The sequence below is a fragment of the Phoca vitulina genome, unplaced genomic scaffold (assembly GCF_004348235.1).
Source record: "Phoca vitulina isolate PV1807 unplaced genomic scaffold, GSC_HSeal_1.0 scaffold47, whole genome shotgun sequence".
Lineage (NCBI taxonomy): Eukaryota > Metazoa > Chordata > Mammalia > Carnivora > Phocidae > Phoca > Phoca vitulina.
This window is the reverse complement of record NW_022589750.1, coordinates 10,721,451-10,738,327: the sequence shown is the minus strand read 5'-3', so window position 1 is coordinate 10,738,327 and position 16,877 is coordinate 10,721,451. Positions and strand designations below refer to the sequence as shown.

The 16,877-nt window shown below is 50.9% G+C and overlaps 1 protein-coding gene across 6 annotated transcripts in view; it reads left to right on the top strand.

Annotated features, from left to right (window-relative positions):
• The window catches only part of EPN2 (epsin 2), an 80,419-nt gene that overhangs the window by 17,544 nt on the left and 45,998 nt on the right, over positions 1–16,877 (top strand). The window contains exon 1 of one of the 6 annotated variants that reach the window (XM_032431648.1): positions 7,755–9,292. The exons of the other annotated variants lie outside the window; for them this stretch is intronic. The gene's annotated coding sequence lies outside the window, so the exon portion shown is untranslated. Of the gene's footprint in view, positions 1–7,754; positions 9,293–16,877 lie in introns of those variants that run through there. 6 annotated transcript variants of the gene reach the window in all.

Below are 16,877 nucleotides of genomic sequence, written 5' to 3'. Positions count from 1 at the left end.
TTGTTTTATTTTGTTTTCAGTCCCATCCCCTAGGTAAAGGCATTCAGGTTGTTTCTGGCATCATGCACTTGCATCCAGTAACCTTACCTGTGTATCCTTTCCGGCACGTGCAGGTGGACCCGAGGGTCATGTCCCCTGGGGACATTGCTGAGGCAGAGGGTAAACACGTTTGTGGTTTTGATTGATTTTGCCAACTTGCCCTCTGCAGGTTCCATTTTGTACTTCGATCAGCAAGTGTGAGTGCCCATTTCCCCACAGCCTCGCCAAGAGGAGGTAGAGTCAGATGTTTGGATTTTTGCCAATCTGGCAGGTGTCAAAAGTATCTCCATGTAGTTTTGTTTTTGTTTTTGTTTTTTGTTTTTGTTTTTGTTTTTTACTGGCTGCTTGGAGTTTATTTTCCACTTGGTGCAAGGCACATGGTTATAGGGTGTCAGGAAGGCTTGTGTGTGGCTTGGATAGTAAAGAGTGGGGTTCTCTCAACTTCCTTTTTGGTGTTTTGCTATTTTGATATAAAAGAGCCCAACTGCTTCTGCTCAATGTAGTTTTGATTTGCTTTTTTCTGAAGTGTGAGCCGATTATGTCATGTGTTTAAGGACCATTTATAGTTTCATGTGGACAGTTCTTTTCCCGTTTTTGGGGGGGTTATTGGTTGTTTATTTCTCAATTTCTGTGAGCTCTGTGTGTTTTTGGAAGATAGTTCGTTGTGTTGTGAGTTGTAAAAATTTCTCAGGCTAGGAATTATTTCGATCTCGCCAGATTCTTCAAGTACTTCCCTCCCAACCCCATCTCCTGTGTTTAAAGGTTCAGACTGTGGCCTTGGGACAGAGTCTGGTCTCTATTGGGTCAGAACCACAACCCTGGCTTCCTTCCAGGATTTTGTTAATTGACCACAGACATGTTTTCAACATGAACATACAATAGTGTGGAAGCATTTTGAGTCTGTATGGGGATGGGCCACTCGATGCTGTGAACCAGCCCCTCACGTGTCTGTGGCCTGACACAGCAAAGGCTTATTTCTCCTCATGCTGTGTGTCCAGTGTGTGTGGTTATTGTAGTCATTCACGGGCCCAGGCTGATGGAAGCACGCTGTTTGTTTGTTTTGCTGTTGTTGTTGTTGTTGCTAACGGCTTTATTGATATATACCATGCAGTAAAGTTCACTTGTTTGAAATATACAGTTCAGTAGTTTTGCGTATATTCAGAGTTGTGCAACCATCAGCACAGTCGTATTTTATAACATTTCATCACTCCTCAAAACATCTCATACCCATTAAGCAGGCATCCCCTCCCCCCCCTTCCGTCAGCCTCTGGCAACTGTCAGCCTCCTTTCTGTCTGTGGATTTGCCTGTTCTGGACATTTCGTATCAATGGAATTATGCAGTATGTGACCTTTTGTGGCTGGCTCCTTTCATTCAGCGTATTTTCAAAGTTCGTCACATTGTAGCATGTATCTGTACTTCATTCCTTTTTAAGGCTGAATAATATTCCATTTTATGGCTACACCACATTTTATTTACCCATTCGTCTGTCGACGGACAAAGCTGTTTCCACTTTTCGGCCATCATAAGCAATGCTGCTGTGAACATTGGCACACAGGTCTGTGTGTGGACACGTTTTCGTCTCCCTCGGGGAGATGAGGAGGTGCCATCTTGAAGGTCTCCACCATCACCACCATCTGGGAAGGGAGTTTGGGGAATCACACACTGGCTTAAATTTAAAGTGTTTGACAGAAAAACACCACATGTCACTTCTAGCACATTTTATTGGCCGGTGCCATGACTGACCTTAGAGGGGGTGGGGAAACGCAGAAGGACCTGACCTGGAAATACTTGGCGAGTAGACTCATTAATACAGAGAAGAGCAGTGGGCATTCGTGGGACCCAGGGGAGCGAGTCCGTGTGGACAGGTGAGGCCGGGAAGGGTTCATCAGTAAGGCGGGAGCTCCAGGGTAGAAACTACCTGGAACAAAATGTGTCGGCCTTGAAAGCTGGTCAGTGAGAAGACCTCAGATCCTCCAAGGAGCGGCTTGGGAGTGAGCGTGTGATGATGCTCTGGGAGAGGAGAAGGGCAGCCTCACGGGACTAACCTGAAATCGGCCCGGGGGAAGGACTGGGCTCGCCCCGAGTTTTCACAGGGGGTGTTGTGGCTCAACGGTAGGGGCGCAGACCCCACCCCAACTCGTGCTCTGTGTTGCTCACCCCCTTGCTTCTCACCTATAAAATGCCTCCCCTGCAGAATTCTAGCACATAGTAGGCACAGTTAGAGCTGCGGTGGCCAAGTGCCTGTCCCCTGGCCGTCCCCAAGCCATCCCCAGGCCTCTGGTTCATGTTTTCCTTGCGAGGCATAAATGTGCTGAAGGACTGCCCTGTTCTCACGGCCTGGTTATCCCCAGGGTGGCCGAAGGGAGGAGGAGGTTGGTGGTATTGACGTGGCCGAGGAATATTCCGAGGCAAGTAAACAGTTCTTCCTCAGCCTCTGGCGCAACACATTTCTCAACTGGAGTGTTTTCTGGGCCCAGGAGAAACTGGGCAGATTTGTGTACGCACCCAGCCAGCCCTCCGTGCTCGAAGCGCCCCCTTTTATTATTTTTCTAAACAAATCAGGACAATGGCAATGTAAACATTGTTTGAACAAAAGCGTTTGGCTAATGGAGATAAAACCAAAAGGAAAATAACAGCTTTAATTTCTTTTTGGCTTTTGTGTTTTGACATTTGGCAGCCTACTTTAATCTTTTAAGAATTAAAAAAATGACATGGTTTGCAGACTGCTGTTTGTTTTGCTTGTTCAATTTAGTGTGAAATTGACTCAGAAATCCCCCCCCCCCGCCCCCCCCCCCCCCCCCCCCCCCCCCGTCCGCTTGGTCCTATTTTACTCTTCTTCTGAGTTGGGGGCGGGTGGCGAGGGGCCCCGGGCTTGCCAAGCATGTGGACAAGCATGGACACCGGTGGAAGCAAAAGCTTTCGCCTCAGTTCTTACAGCCTGTTCCTGCCCACTGTCTTGTGGTGTCTCGCGGGCTGCCATTCCATTTTCCAGAGAAAACTGAGATTCAGTGAGGGGACTGAGCAGTGGCGGGGAGATCTTTCCACTCGGCTGAGCCGTGTCGTGTTTTATATTCTGTCAGAGCATCTTGGCGGGTGGGGAGGGGGGTATGGAGAGGAGCACAGAGACTGGGGGGGAAGCGTATGAGCAGGTGCCCTGTGGAGTCATTCATTCCTGTGGCAGATGTATGCCAGGCGCCGTGCCAGGCCCTGTGAGGCGGGCAGCAGTGTGGAGACAGTCGGGGCCTCTGTGCCCCCAGAGCTGCAGTCCAGAGGCCGTGGGAGGAAGGAGGGAGAAGTGCAGGGAAAGCCGGAAGCCCAGGCGGGCAGCAGGTGGCAGATCGTCCAGCAGAGGATCCCCGGGGAGAAGGGGGGTCGGGGGTGATGGGTTCAGTTTTGTCCTGAGACTGGGGAGGAAGTAGCATATGCCCAGAGGTATGGGCCGTGACGCAGCAGGTCTGGGAAGTTCCATGTGGCCTCCCTCGCGAGGGTGTCTGAGCCACTCCTTGGTGTCATTAGGAGATGGCCTGGCTCTCCCAGTCACCCGCTGCTGCTCATGGCACCCAAAAGCATGCTTCTTGCCACATCCTCTGGATGCTTCTCTGTCCCTGTTGATTAGCGTCACTTCCCGAAGCTCTCCCCTCTCCTGCACTCACCGCCTCCCCACCCCCCCCCCCCCACACCGCCCCCCCCCCCCCCCCCCCCCCCCCCCAGTGCCTGTTTACCGGCACCTCCAGCTACATTTGGTTGTTTGAAATAAAACTGCCGGTTCTGCCTCTTTCCTTCTCCTGAAACCTGTAAACCGTTCCCACCTTTATATTCTCTTAAGGGTGCCTCTGTCCTCCTGGCTACTCCCACCCCCACCTGTCGCACCCCGCACAGACATGTGGCCATCGGGTTGATTCTCCTGCTCTGCGTTTATGTCCGAGGTCTCCTGCCCTTTAGTTCCCCTGCTGCACTCACATTCAGGCCCCAGTTCCCCTCATCGCCTCCCTTGGGGGCTCTAAGTGGTCTTCCATCTGTCTCACCCTCCCTTGTCCCCACCCTGGCCCTCTCACCCTGCGCTGCCTGGTCAGGGTTCCAGAAATACTCTTCTGACGGCGTCATTCCTCTGCTCCCAGACAGAACAAAAGCCAGCTTCCTTAGCTTCGCTCCAGCAGTAGTTCCTAAAATAATTGTAAGTGGTACGCAGTTGAAGTTACTCATTTTAATAGTTATCTTAGAAATGCCATAGTACTATGGCAGTTGAGAAAGTTCAACATGGAGTTACCATGCGAACCAGCAAGTGTACTCCTCAGTGCCTGCCCAGGAGAGCTGAGCACGTACGTCCGTGCAAACACTTGGACACAGATGTTCACAGCAACACTATTCATAATAGCCAAAAAAGGGGGAAAACAACCCAGATGTCCTCCAATGAAGTAGATAAATAAAACATATATCCATATGGTGGAAAATTATTCAGCCATAAAAAGGAATGAAGTACTGATAATGTAATGCAACACAGGTGAACCTTTAAAATATGTTAGCTGAAAGAACAAGACACAAAAGGCCAGAGGTTGGATGATTTCCATTCATACGGAACATCTGGAATGGGCAAATTCCTAGAGACAGAACGTCTTAGACAGAGGCCAGGGGAAGGGGGCATGGGTAGTGACTGCTGACAGGTACAGGGTTCCTTCCGGGGGCGATGACCATGTTCTGGAATCAGCGGTCATGGTAGTTCAGCACTGTGAATATACCCAATTGTAAGTGTGAACTGTATACTTGAAGATGGTGACTCTTAGGCTCTGAGTTCTCTCTCAAAAACGAAACAAAAAGGCCCCCCCCTTCCAAAATGCCATAGCCGTGATCCCTGATTTCATTATATTACAGTGGGTATTTGAGTTTAAAAGTAAATGGATTTAAAGAAAAATAGTAAACGTATAAGGGTAATTCAATGAGACAGTTCCTAAGACGTGCCTGCCATGCAGTAAGTGCTCTGTGTTAGCCACTATTATTATTACTATTATTATTACTATTATTATTATTGGGGGGATATGGCAAAATCTTGAAAATGAATAACCATAGTTGGCAAGTCCAGATCCCCCCGCCAGCCAATTCTGCATCCCACACAGCCCGCTGTCTCAGTGCGCTGCCTAAACGGCCTTCTCCCCCCATGCACTTGCTCGTGCCTCTCATTCTTCAGCAGCATTGCCTCAGATGCACCTGACGTATCCTGCAGCTGGCCCTGATCTTCTTGTTGGAGCGCCCAGTTTGTAATCTGCCTTTGCTCTACCCCCAGCTCAGACCAGAAGGCATGTCTTGTGCTTCTCTAACAACACCCCGCCCCCCACCCCCGGGCCTGTGGGTGTTGTTCTTTACACACTGAGTGTGTGAAGAGTACTTGTTGAACCTGGTATCAACTCAACCATTAATATGTCTGCTCTGTGACGATAAAATGATGTTACGAGTTAGGGCAGCACAAATATTTTTAAGATATGCAGAGAACATGGGGCGCCTGGGTGGCTCAGTCGTTAAGCGTCTGCCTTTGGCTCAGGTCATGATCTCGGGGTCCTGGGATCGAGCCGCACATCGGGCTCCCTGCTCGGTGGGAAGCCTGCTTCTCCCTCTCCCGCTCCCCCTGCTTGTGTTCCCTCTCTCGCTGTGTCTCTCTCTGTCAAATAAATAAAATATTAAAAAAAAAAATGCAGAGAACTTTTGCACACCCTGTAAATGAACTGAGCTGTTCTACCCTCAGGAACATACTCTGGAACAGCTCTGCACATGTGTCCCAGGAGACACAGGCACAGGCCAGACTCCAGACGTATTCATGATGGCGAAAATTTGGAAATAGTTTGGATGTCCATTGACGGGAAAGTGAGTGGGTGCATTGTTAAATACGAACATGAAGTGGGTAGACCGCAGCTCACCATGCGGAGCGATGTGGATGAGTCTTAGAAACGCAGTATTGAACGACAGAAGCAAGTTATGGAAGACTGTATGTTATTTGGTTTTATAGCACTTGTGGTAAAATGATCTTCTTTTGTAAAAAGCAAGGAGGAACCCAGAACCCGAGCTGTGTGCCTGGGGCAGAGGAAGTAGGGAGGGGAAGGACCCCTCTGGGTGGGCATTGCGGTCATGTTCTAGGCCTTGAGGAGAATGCGGGGGTCACAGGGGCTCCTTGGCTTGTGCCTCACATGTGGTTTGCACTTAATTCTTTTATGTGCATCCAATAGTACATAATAAAAATTGAAGCAAACAAAAGGAACAGCAAGAAGACATTAGGGCTGGCTCATGCCTTTTCTGGGGCAGACTCTGACATTTAAGAGTTAGAAGGAACATTTCCTCCTAATATATCCAGTCAGTATTGCAGAGTAAATAAAACGCTGGGAATGTCTCCAGCAGAGGAGGGAGGAGGGAAATAATATTTTTATTCTGTACCAAAAAAGGAAGTTTACCTTTCAGCATTGTGACCCTGTCTTTTCTGAGTGGTATTTCAGATAGCGACGGCAATTTCAAAGGAATAATGCAGACTTCTTAGGTTGTTCAAGTTGATGTGACTCATTTAGTAGGAGACATGATTATAGCCAAAGAGATATCATCTCTTAAGGATGTGAGTTCTAAAGAATACATTTTTAAATTTGAATTTTATTTTATTTATTTTTTATTATCTTTTAAGTAGGCTCCATGCCCAGCGTGGAGCCCAACTCGGGGCTTGAACTCACAACCCCGAGATCAAGACCAGAGCTGAGACCAAGAGTCAAGCTCAACTGATTGAGCCACCCAGGTGCCTGCCCCTAAAGCACATTTAAAAAAAAAAATAGTTTTGGAGTTTCTGTGGTATTTCCTGGCTGATTTCATTGTATCGCCAGACTGTAGAACCGTAACACATTTCCAGGGGAAGCTTTCTTTGAAGAGCATTAAAATCCCTATCCTGGGCTGGCCGTGCTGGTAGGAGCTGGGAAGGCCAGGGTCTGATCCTGGTATAGCGTTGAACTGCTCTGGGCCTCGGTGAGTCCCGAGGCCCTTCCAGCGCCGGCATCTTTGCCTCTGCTTGCTTGGCCCGGTGAGCCGGCTAGGGAGAGGACCTCCAGCTGAACATGGTTGGGGGGAGATAGGAAAAGAATTGCTTCTCCACCATCTTCTGGCTTCTTCCACATGTAGGCAAGGGGTGCCTTGCTAGACTTGCAGCTTCAGCAGGGACAAATTCATCGCTGTCATGACTGGGCGCTGGATGGGTGTGAAGCCAGAAGGAATCCCAGAATGGGACCAGATGCCAGAGGTCTGGGATCAAATCCTGGTCCTAACCCCTGCCAGCAGTGTAGCTTGGGCCAGTTCCCGAGCCTCTCTGTGCCTCAGCTTCCCCCTCTGTAGAATGAGGGTGATGATAATTGCTCCCTTTAGGACCGTTAGGAAGATTTCATGAGGACACATGTCTGGTCTTAGAACGTGCGTGCGTATGGTCAGGCCTCAGTATTTGCTGGGGCCTCTTCTCTTTTCTGTTGCTATTCTTTTTTTTTTTTTTTTTAAAGATTTTATTTATTTATTTGACAGACAGAGACACAGCGAGAGAGGGAACACAAGCAGGGGGAGAGGGAGAGGGAGAAGCAGGCTTCCCGCTGAGCAGGGAGCCCGATGTGGGGCTCGATCCCAGGATCCTGGGATCATGACCTGAGCCGAAGGCAGACGCCCAACGACTGAGCCACCCAGGCGCCCCTTCTGTTGCTATTCTAAGGCTATCCTAGGGCAATTACTGGTATCAAAGAATGAGCCCATCTGAGACCTTTCTTGGAAATGCCAGCCGCAGAGGGAAACAGCTGGAATGGTGACCGTGTTTAACGGGGTGTCTGTGTGGTCAGGAAAGAGGTGCCTGGACCTGCCACCCTGGCAGACCAGAGCCAGCCAGCCCGTTTTCCCCCTGGAGGCTTCTGCGGGCTTTCCTCTCCTGCTTTGGAAGTTCTCTTTGAGTTGGCCTCAGGGACATGCCAGGTTAACGTCCTCCCCTTGGTGGTACCGGGGAGAGGAAGCAGATATTTTGGACGCCGATGATTTGCCAGTGTCTCCCTAGGCAGCTGCTCGCTGCAGCCGACGGGTGTGGACGTAGAGGCTAAGGAGAGCTCATCAGTCTGCCTCAGGCCTTGCAGCCGGAAAAGGAAGGATGCAGATCCATATGGTCGGAATAAGAAATCCCTGTTTTAGCCCTCGCATGCTGTCCGGGGCTGGCCGGCTTGGCTCCTGAGCCCAGGCTGTCGGGGGGCATCGAGTGGTCTCTGCTCTGCAGCTCCCATGCTGCCCTGTGGGGGTCCGGGCTCAGGCGACTCTCCGCTCTCGTGAGGTGAGCACCCACGAAGCTCCAGGCACAGCAAGTCCCTGTCCTCAGGCAGCTTATCGGTGGGCACTGAGTAAGTGGGGGAGAGCAGCTGTTTTGAACGCCCGTGATAGTGAGCAAAAAGGGAAATGGGAACTGGGAGAATGGCCCCTGGGGTGTTAACTCCAGTGGTCTCTGAATAGTAGACAGGATCAGGGATAATTTTTAAAATGTTCTTATTAGTTGCCCCTGGGTTGAGCCAGCGCTCACTGTGCCAGGCTCTGTCCCAGGCACAGAGGAGAGCGAGGTGAAGATAGGCAGGACCCTGCTCTCAACAAGGGTCAGGGGGGCACAGGGGATAAGCGGGGCACAAGCAAGAAAATGCCCAGTAGAGAGCAGGGCTCTGCTGAGAATTGAAGCTGGTGACGAGACAGGGAGGCTGGTGGTTCCGGGCAGGCGATGTGGAAAGTGGGCTCTAAGTGAGAAAGCCCGTCCAGGGACGATCATGGGAAGAACACAGGCAGAAGAGGCAGCAGGCGGGTAGAGTGTGCGGCAGGGGCCGGTTTGTGGTACAGGGTTCTCTGAAGTGACAGGGAGCAGATTGTCCCAGTAAGAAGGAAAGTGATTGAAGAAGAGGGTCCAGCACACGGTGGCAGGAAGGAGTTAACGTCTCGTCCTTCCCCCAGAGTAGCCCGGGCCCAAATTTAGGATAATTTGGCCTCTCCTTTTTCTCCTTTTGCTGAGGTGAGGCTGTCCTCTGGTCTCGGAGACTCTGGCCTGCATGATCCCTGGCTGCTTGGGGTGGGGATGGGGCCCCAGGCCCAGCTTCAGGGTCCACGCACTTCCGACGTCTGCAGAAGTAAGTCCCCAGCTGTCCACAGAAATCTGCCGCGTTCCTTCACAGCCGTGGCCAGGAGAGTCCCATACGACCTCCCGACAGCCCGACAGCTGTCCGTGGAAGGGCAGAGGTGAGCAAACCAGTCGTTTTCCTCCTGGCTTTGCTTTTGTACTTAAAAGGGTGGAAATACCCGTTCCGTCCCGCATGGCTCCTCTTTGCAAGCGTCTTGAGCTCCTCTTGAGAGAAGTGTTAGGTCACCGCTGTGCCTGAAACCAAGTCTGTGGGGTCTTGGCCGAGGGGACTCCTAGCTCACCCTCGCTTTGCTTCCGCTCTCTCGCTGGCTCCTGAGGAGATGGCGACAGCCCAGGACTTACTGCCATCACAGTGACCGGCCAGGGCTAAATTAAGCCCCAAATCATGGGAATTCTAAATTTTCCCATGCAGCTCTGCATTTTTTTCAAACGTCTCAAGCTGGAAAATTGTACTGATCAAAGTGTGTGATCCATAGCTGGGCCTGCCCTATGGTGTGGGTTGGGTGTGGATAGCCGTCAGAAGCCTCCTTTCTGCGGTTCCCAGTCCCTGGGTGGCATCGCTGTCTGTTATTAGTGGGTATTTCTGGTAGCCGAGTCACAGCGTGTTAGAAATAGGGACTCTCTAGCCCAGGGGTCACATACAAGCTGCCTTCCTGGGAGGAGGGAGGGGTTCTGAGGGTGGCGTTTCACACTTCCAAAGGCCCAAGGGAAGCCCTACTGTTTTGCCCACCATTGAGCCCTCCATAGACCAAGAGAAACATCTGCCACTAGGCTTGTGGCCAGAATTCTAGCCCTGCAGTCAGTGACCTTTGGCTGGGGCTGGCCAGAAGCTTGGGCTCCCCGTGACACCATGGAGTTGGCAGGGGATTGAGCCATTGGTCACAAAGAGGGTCTTGGGAATTGAAGGGTTTAGGGAGAGCAACTGGTCTACCCCATCATTTTAGAAGCAAGGAACCTGGTCACTGGCTTGCTTGGTGCCTCAGAGTGGTCACAGCTCTGGACTTAGGTCCCTGGTTTCCTGTCTCCTGATTCTGTGCATCTACAACACCACATTGTTTGCTTTTTGGCATGATTTTTTAAGAATGCTGTCCATGACTGGTCATTTGCGAAACTACTTTGAAGACTAGAAGAGAGGTGGGGAGCAATAAAGAATTCTTTTTTCCTTTATGGCATGTGTATGCATCACCATGGTCCGCCTGTCAAGGTGTTCGATCCTTGACCCTGCAAGAGAGGCACAGCCCGACACACCCTGTCCCTAAATCAGAGAGTGAAACTAAGTGGCTGTGTCAGATGGAGAGTGCAGCTGGAATGACCAGGACAGGTCTCCTGACCCTGGTTCACGTGATGTATATGTATGTATGTGTATATATACATATATATTTATATTTATTAAAAGATTTTATTTACTTGAGAGTAGCGCGCATGAGTGTGCAAGCAAGGGGAGGGAGAGGGACAAGCAGACTCTTCACTGAATGTGGAACCCCATGTGGGGCTCAGTCCCACGACCCCGAGATCATGACCTGAGCGAAAACCAAGAGTCAGATGCTCAACCAACTGAGCCACCCAGGCGCCCCCCACCCCCCCCCGGTTCACATGACCTTTAAAAATGACCGCATTTCAATACCTGTGTAATCTGCACCCACAGGCTGCTCTTCTCGGAGAGTCCATGCTCGGGGCACGTTGGTAAAGAAAGATGAAATTCCTCGTGTGTGTTTTCAGTACTTCTGCTTTTGGAAAAATTAACACACGAACACGTAAAGTCACAGGAGGCTGACTTGTTCCAGGGACTGTCGGATCCTGGCAGAGGCTGCCCAGGACGCTCTTTGCGGCACACCCTCCTGCCTCGTGGGCGGCCTGGCACTGCCCAGTGTGGGGGCGGGAGTCCTTCACCTCCTCCTGGTGGTAGGTTAACTGATCCCCCCCCTTGGGGCTCTTCCTCCCCTAGAAGGGAGCGAGGAAAAGTGCAAGGGGCAGTTTTATTTGACCTGCTTTATCATCTGGAAGTCAAGTCTAAAATGTTTCCCCTCCAAATCCTTTGAATGCAACAGGCTTTGTTTTTCTTAAATCCCACTTTTTGGATGGTGATGTAAAATTTGATTTCTCCGTTCAGTTAGTGAAGAGAACATTCCTTTTTTTTTTTTTGGCTGAATCTCACCATTTTTCTGGTGAAGGTAAAGGGTGTTTTTTTTGTTTTGTTTTTTCCTTTTCACTTCTCCCCTCTGCATGAGTGGTGGTTATTAGGCTCTGGGTTACTGCTAGCTTGGCTGATGCAGACTCATAATAGTCCTTTCTCTTTAGTCTGAAATGATTACTGTGGAGAAGAATGTGGCACTGTCCATATTGTCCTAACTGGACCGTTGTCTTCTGGGAAGCCGGCTCAGTTTGGTCATGTGAGCTGTGGTCTCATCCACCCCGACTGAACCTCCTTGTAATGGTCGTGGTACCCTTTTCCCCAGTAGGAAGGTGGAGATGTTTCCTCACTCATGGATTGCACGCAGAGGAGGATGAAAGCCAACTAATCAAGGCTTGCAAAGTGTTTCACAAACTTACTGCTGTTTATGTGTGTCATACGGTGACACCCGGGCACTCGCTTCAGGATCCTCGGATGTCACTACGGGAGCTTGGAGTGTCAGTCACATGCCCTCAGTGCTGCCCCCCAGGTGCCGTGTGTCGGGCGTTCTGGGCAGTCTCCCCAGGAGCTTCTGGAAGGTGGCCAACAGTGGGCCACCCTGGCGCAACACGGCAGGAGGGGCGGCAGTACCTACCCGTTCGCGTGGCTCTCCCTGTCACCCAGAGAAAAATGAAGTGCATATGAAGTCATGGGAGGCCTCCAGGCACAGATGGTGTGAGCTGTCATCTGGGGGGATGATTTTCTCATCAGTGCGCTCAGTGATACTTCCTGATCTTGACTGGATTGTCCCAGGCAGTATTGGTTGACCTGTGCCTGGTTTTGGGGAGTAGGGAGAGACGATTGTTGCTCTGGCCTCATAGCTGGTCTTTAAGCCTGATGAGGGTCCCCAATCCCTGAAAAGCCACTGCCAAAACCTCCTTAGGGATGTGGTAGAGACCGCAACGGACAGGGTGAGTATCCCGCCTCCGTGTTCCCGAAGTGCAGCGGCCGAGGGACCTGCTGGGCTTTGAGCAGGGACCCACCTGGACTGCCCTGAAGCCGGAGAGAGCCTCCTCCTCCTGTCAGGATTGGGAACTCTTAAGATTCGGAAGGAATTTCCCCACCCAGTTCCACAAACCCCTGGAGCACATTTTGATGGAATTCTTCTTGCCTCCAGGGGCTCCACTCTGGCCTTGGAAGTTTGTTTGTTTAGTTTTGTTCTGTTGGCTGTTTCATTCAGCCTATTTCCAGTCTCCAGTGTCTTTTGAATTCTGCTTGGGTTTTCAGACTTGCCAGAAATTTTCTTCCCTGGCTTGCCCCTTGCAAATATGATGATCCAGCTCTCTCTCTGTGGTCACCGTCATAAGCCACTCTGAAAAAGGGTGATGCGTTGCCAATGCTGTCTGCATTTTGGGGAGTGACGAGCCTCCCTGGGAAGGACGCAGCTCCTCGGTCAGCCTGAAGTGACAGGCCAGGTGTGACCCAGGAGAGTCTGGTTGGTATCCTTGCGCTACTACCTGAGGCCTGCTTGGAGGCTCAGGGGATGCACCCTTGCAGTACATCTGGTGTCTGGCTGCTCTCAGGCTCCTTGCACAGCCCTCGGTGCTGTAGGTTACAGATGACCACGTTGGCACCTGCTGCTGAGTTGTGCAGAAACGGCTTCCGGCACAAGCGGACCCAGAGGCTCCAGCCATGTTGTCTTGCTCCTTCTCCTTCCCTTTGCTCTTTGCTTTCTTTGGCGTCACCTTTAGACTTAGGGAAACCCTGGCCCATCTGGTGGCTTTTGGCAGCCCAGGCTGGACTGTCCACCCGCCCCTGATCTAGCCACTGTAGCTGGGGGCCTGTGGTACTCTGATTGGCGGAGCCTGGGCTGGGCCTGCACCTGGCCACCTCCCCCATGGAAGACCAAGGATCTTTCTGAGACAAGGGGATATGGGTGTTGCGAAGACAGAGACAGCAGATTCCGTTTCCAGGACAGAAATGAAATTTCTTTGGCTTAAAGAACCTTTTCTAGTACTGGGGCCTGAGTGTAGAAAAATGAGTGTTTCCTTCTATACTGAAGAGACTGTGGCTTTTGATGTGGAGTCTCCAGAGCTCCCAAGGGCCTTTAGGAAGGCCTGACGGAAATGTGCATTACCCATGGTGAGACTTCCCCAGCCCAGCCGAAATGTTCAGTTTCTTTGCCGTTTCTTGGCTTTTATCAACTCAATGAGGTTACTGGTGGTTATCACGTGCATCAGAAGCTTTGATTCTTAATAAAATGAATGATTAATACAGTTTCAGAACACGCTCTTCAGGGCTGGGGCTGGAGTGGGAAGGTGAGGTGGGGGCCCCTGGGCATCCCATTCCAGGGGAATCATGGATGTCCTGTGGCTTCTGTGCAGAAGAATGTGTTTGCTTTGAATAGAATCCCAACTTGTCTCCATTCAGAAAATATTTAAAGTTGTAACAGAATTGTACAGACTTAATTGCTTATAATGAAATGGTTCTAAGTAATTCCTGATGATAGAATGCAATTTTTAGTTTTTTAATTTTTTAAATTTCTTATTAGAGCAAGCACAGCTTGGGGTGGGGGTGGTGGAGAGAGAGAATTTTAAGCAGACTCCACGCCCAGTGCAGAGCCTGGTGTGGGGCTTGATCCCACGACCCTGAAATCATGACCTGAGCTAAAATCCAGAGTTGGACGCTTAACCGACTGAACCACAGGTGTCCCTAGAACTCCCATTTCTGAAGGCATTTCTAGTTACTAATGTTCTGATGGCATTTGTCTGAAGTTGTTGGTATATAATTTATGAAAATGAGCCCCACCCTTTCTTTTTTGCTATCTTGGTCTTAAACCTTAAACAAAGTTTATTTTTCCCTCTTGTTTTGGCATCCCCCACTACCCCCTTTCCTCCCACCGTCCCCATATCTGAGTGGAAACCCCTTAATAAAAGACTGGGTGTTTGGGAGCTGACCACAACTTCCCCGGCTTGAGTGAAGAGTGCAGAAGGTAACACAGGATCCTGTGCTGGTTAGTTCAGGCTCCCCAAGCTGGAAAGGGAAGAAAACTGGCAGATTGAGAGGGAAAGTCCGGAAGGCAGAGTATGCAACACCATTCAGAAAAGCAAGACCAAAACAAAACTTAGGTTCTGGAAATAGCACAGGGTGGATACTTGAGGATGGAGTGTGTTCAGGCCTGGCTTTTGGGAGGGAGTGCCTGACAGATGTTTGCTGGGGGAGGAGATGTTTAGGTGTTGACAGCCCAATCCTGAGGTTGAGGGGGAGAAGTTTTAAAATGGGAAGGGCGAGGTCTGAGGTCCACAGGGACAAGTACGACGGAGCCGCCCACGTCCCTGTCTTCAGTTGGAGCCGCCTGGGGGAGCCTCTTGCGCATGCAGCCGGGGCTGTGGTCCTGTGGTCTCCCGCCCAGTCACGTGTCACCAGCTTCTCTCACGGCCGGAATTGGAGGTGTCCGTCTCCACAGTTTCCGGTGAGGTGCATCACCCGGTTGGCCTTGCAAATGGTTTTCGTGGGGGGTGCCTTTGGTGTCCCTTCTCCTGTCGGGAATTTCTTCTCCCGAGATCTCCCCATTCTCCCCGTGGGCCCATTCTGAAAGCTGCTCTCGTCTATAGCTTTAAGAAAATGACCGGTAGCCATTCAAATTATACAGGCTTTATATATTTTTCTGACTGTAAGGAACGTTTGGTTACCTTTTTCCTTCTTCTTAAGGCCTAAATATTTCAGAGAGACTGCTGACAGATGTCTTTGCAAATTGAGCCTGTTAGAGAAAACCCCTGCCTAGGTCCCCAGCCCCGGTTTCTCAGTTGTTTGGAGTTTTCCCAGCCTCTGTCTGGCAGGGCAGAGGGCACTCCGGCGCTTGATCAGACGAATTGGTGCCTTTTCTTTGCCACCAAAGGCCTAGGAGGCTTGGTGGATGCCCCGGCTGGACCTCATGGCCTCTCCCTGACCTCTCCCGAGGAGGACACTGGGTTCCAAGGTGGCTGGACAAGCAGAGCCTGGAGCATCGTTTCTCCCTCAGGAAATTGTTCTGGTTTTTTGTTTTTGTTTTTGTTTTTTTCATGATATTTCTCACGCTTTGAGGCCTTTTTACCTTGAGGACCATTTGCTGTCATGCTTAGTCAGAGCTGCTTCCTGACCTGGAGGGGGGTGGCCGAGGATCTCTTCAGCGGTGGACCCCAGCTCCTCCTGCTTCTCAGAGGGTGGGACGGTCGTATCTGCCGTGCACCAGATGGAGTGACAAATGGAAGTGCCTGGTGGTCTCTGGCACATCGGAGGGCCCCTGCGCATTAAGTACACCTGAATTTGATGAGCATTTGCACTTTAAGCTGGGCGATGCTCATTAAAAATCAAAGTGTTCTTTTTTGCTTTTCGAGGCCCACCCCATCTCTGCCAGCAGTGAATGTTGCTGTGAATGAAAAACCGAACTAAATCAAATGTGCAGGTCACCGTGAAAATTTTTATCCCTGGTCCTTTGACAGGCTTTAGAGGATTTATGAGAGCTGGCCAGATCCGTGGAGAGGCAGAATATGCCTGCCTTCTGCCGAAGCCCCGTTCTGTGGCTTCAGATGGAGACAGAATTCTTGGCATATTTGGGGCTGGAGTGAAGGCCTTGTTGGCCATAGCGGATGTATGGATTGTCACCAGGACGAAATTTTATGGGCTCTTATTTGTATGGTCATATGTGATAAGTGATCATTGCGTTTCCTGTGGCTCTTCTCCCCCCCCCCCCCCCCAGCCCCAACCACTTAGGTTTACTTATTTTTTGATGTTCCCGTTGCCTGTCCGAGGCTTCAGATGAGGAAGGAGGGTGCCATCCATTGTTTCTGAGGCAGAAGCAGCACAGCAGCTTGGTGGAGCGTGAGGGCCAGTGCAGGAGGAGGAGGCGCCCCCCGCCCACACCCTCCACAGGGCTGCTTTGGAGGAGGTGACCTCAGTCAGCTTGACCTCGTGACTTGAGGTCCTCGGGCTCCTCATCTCTACCTTCCCTGGAGGGTTTTCATGAGCATTAAATGAGGTAGAGCCTGGCCCCAAGGCTGCCTTGGCTTCCACACAGCCGCAGCCAGAATAGCCCAGAATGAGCCCAGCAGGTGGGAGTGGGGGATGGGCAAGGGGAGGACGCCTGCTTTGTGTCCAGACTCTGTCTTGGGCGATCCCTGAGTCTTCTGGACCTCCGTTTCCTCATTTTATAGATGAGGAATAATCTACATTAGCATTTCCTCCCACCCCTCAGGTCTTCTCAGCTTGGAAGACATACTGGGAGTGATTTCTGGCAGAAACTCCTTCCCGTGCCTGCCTTTGCAGCCGCCAACAGCCAGCGCAGTTGGTTGTTCGGGCTTTGCGTCCTCAGATCCCCTGTGTTCCCCTCTGTCCCCTCCCAGTCTGTGGCCTTCCTGAGGCCGGGGACGCTGTTTTTAATCTGTTTTCGTAAATTTATTCAACAGCATTTGTATCCACGTCAGGCACGGTGTTGGGTGCTGGGTGGTCATTGGTGAACAAGACCAAACCCGTGGACCAAAGCCGATTGTCAGAGATGTGGACCTCACTCTAGCTCAGTAAATGTTTCTTCTCTG